The sequence below is a fragment of the Octopus bimaculoides genome, chromosome 3, assembly GCF_001194135.2.
Source record: "Octopus bimaculoides isolate UCB-OBI-ISO-001 chromosome 3, ASM119413v2, whole genome shotgun sequence".
NCBI classification, from domain to species: Eukaryota; Metazoa; Mollusca; class Cephalopoda; order Octopoda; family Octopodidae; genus Octopus; species Octopus bimaculoides.
Window position 1 is genome coordinate 98,862,302 of NC_068983.1, and position 2,500 is coordinate 98,864,801.

The following is a 2,500-nucleotide window of genomic DNA, read 5'->3' on the forward strand; positions in this document are numbered from 1 at the left end:
GACTGAACACAGCAAACTTCTAATCACACAGCCACACCTATACACATTTACATACATACAAGCATACATAAATGTGTAAGAACAACACAAATCATCTGAAATCAAATGAACTACACAAGCAGACGTAACTTCTGAATTCACCCTCATCAAACAATAGGATTTTATTCTGAGCACCAAAAGTGAAACTGATGTCCTAAATTTTATTTGTAGCAGTCATTTAACAGTGGCCATTCTGGAGCATCTGCCTTGAAGAGTTTTAGTTGAACAAATTGATCCAAGGACTTACTTTTTCTGCCTAGTACTTATTCTATTGGCCAAACCAATAAGTTACAGAGACACAAACACATCAACACCAGCTGCCAAGTGGTGATGGGGAAACAGACGCAGACACAAATGCATAAATATAGACACAAATAAAAAAAGAAAGACAGACAGACAGTTAGATAGATAGATAGATAGATAGATGGATAGATAGATATGGCAAACTTCTTTCAGTTTCCGTCTACCAAATCCACTCACAAGGCTTTGGTCAGCCTGAGGCTATAGCAGAAGTCACTTATCCAAGGTGCCACACAACAGGACTGAAACCAGAACCATGTGGCTGAGAAGCAAACTTCTTATCACACAGCCACACCTGTGCCTAAATCTTAGTGTATTTAGATTCTTTTTTTCTTTTAATGTCTTACCATTTATTCAAGTTTACCCACCCAGATATTATTTTTAATATATAAATCACCATACATAAATATATTTACATTATCCAGCAATGGATCTGACTGGCTCTGATTTTTCTCTTTCAATCACTTTTCTAAGACGATATTGAGAATGTACAAAAACGAAAAAAAAGTACATAGAACACAAGAACATATAGATATGCGGGTGCATAGCCTAATGGTTAGGGTGTTGCACTCTTGATTACAAGATCATGGGTTCAATTTGTGGGTTGGGCAAAACACTTTATCTTGTGTTGCTCTGCAATCACTTTGATATCTGACATGTTGCACACCTTGAACCTGTACAAACCCATGTCAATTTGATGGAGGGAGTGAGCTAATGTGCAGCATAGAAATTGCAGAAACATCTTTCTTAGACTGGAAAGAATACCATTATTATTATAGGGTATACATAATATCTTTCTGTATTAAGAGTATAGTGAAGGGATATAAGTAAAACATCTCTGTGGGATAGCACTTTTTTCTAATAAAGTTATACTTAGGCACAGATTTGATTGTGTGCTCAGAATCTACATGGTTCTAGTGGTTTCTGGATCAGTCCCACTGCATGGCATCTTGGGCAAGTGCCATTAACTACTATAGCACCAGGCTGACCAAAGTCTTGTGAGTGAATTTCATAGAGGAAAACTGAAAGAGGGCCAGTGTGTGTGTGTGTGTGTGTGTGTGAGAGAGAGAGAGAGAGACTGTTTACCTGTGATAGTCATAAACAAGTATCACCACCATGCAAGTGGTGTCCTTTGTTTCTAATTTCCTGTGAAACATGTCTGGTCATGAAGAAAAAGGTGTGGGTGGGTGACAAGAAGGTTATCTGGCCATAGAAAATCAGCCTCAACAAATTTCATCCAATCAACACAAGCATGGAAATAAGGACGATAAAAGCAACGACGATGAAAATGACAATGATGATACATATCCAACAATGACAACAAAATCAAAAGCAAGTATTGGGAGCATATACACATGTAATGTTAGCTTTCAAATGATTTCATTTGGTACAACAGACTTTTAGGAAGAAATAGGCCGGATGTCAACTGTTAACATTCAAGAAGTACAGCTGGGTTACTTTGGCCTCAACCTAAGGGAAAAGCTAAATTTCAGCATCCAGGCAAAAACTGGATATCACAGCCTGTGTATATTTGTGTGCATATGTATATGCATGGAAGCGCAATGGCCCAGTGGTTAGGGCAGCGGACTCGTGGTCATAGGATCGCGGTTTCGATTCCCAGACCGGGCGCTGTGAGTGTTTATTGAGTGAAAACACCTAAAGCTCCACGAGGCTCCGGCAGGGGATGGTGGCGAACCCTACTGTACTCTTCCACCACAACTTTCTCTCACTCTTACTTCCTGTTTCTGTTGTGCCTGTAATTCAAAGGGTCAGCCTTGTCACACTGTGTCACGCTGAATATCCCCGAGAACTACGTTAAGGGTACACGTGTCTGTGGAGTGCTCAGCCACTTGCACGTTAATTTCACGAGCAGGCCTTTTCGTTGATCGGATCAACTGGAACCCTCGACGTCGTAAGCGATGGAGTGCCAACAACATGTATATGCATAAGTGTGTGTACATGCATCTATGTGTTTATCACTCTTTGTACTTTGTCTTTTACGTGAGACTACTTGATAATTGGTGCTCATTTACATCCTAATAGATTAGTAGTTTGGAAAAAAACAAAATAGAGGCCTCTACAATATGTATCAGACTGGGGTCAGTTTGACTGATTAAACATTTCAAGATCATGTCCCAACATGGTTGCAGTCTAATGACTG

General features: G+C 39.7%; 1 protein-coding gene across 1 annotated transcript in view; it reads right to left on the reverse strand.

The window, feature by feature from the left end:
• Positions 1-2,500, reverse strand: part of LOC106877404 (wings apart-like protein homolog) — a 217,791-nt gene that overhangs the window by 127,599 nt on the left and 87,692 nt on the right. The gene's annotated exons all lie outside the window — the stretch shown is intronic.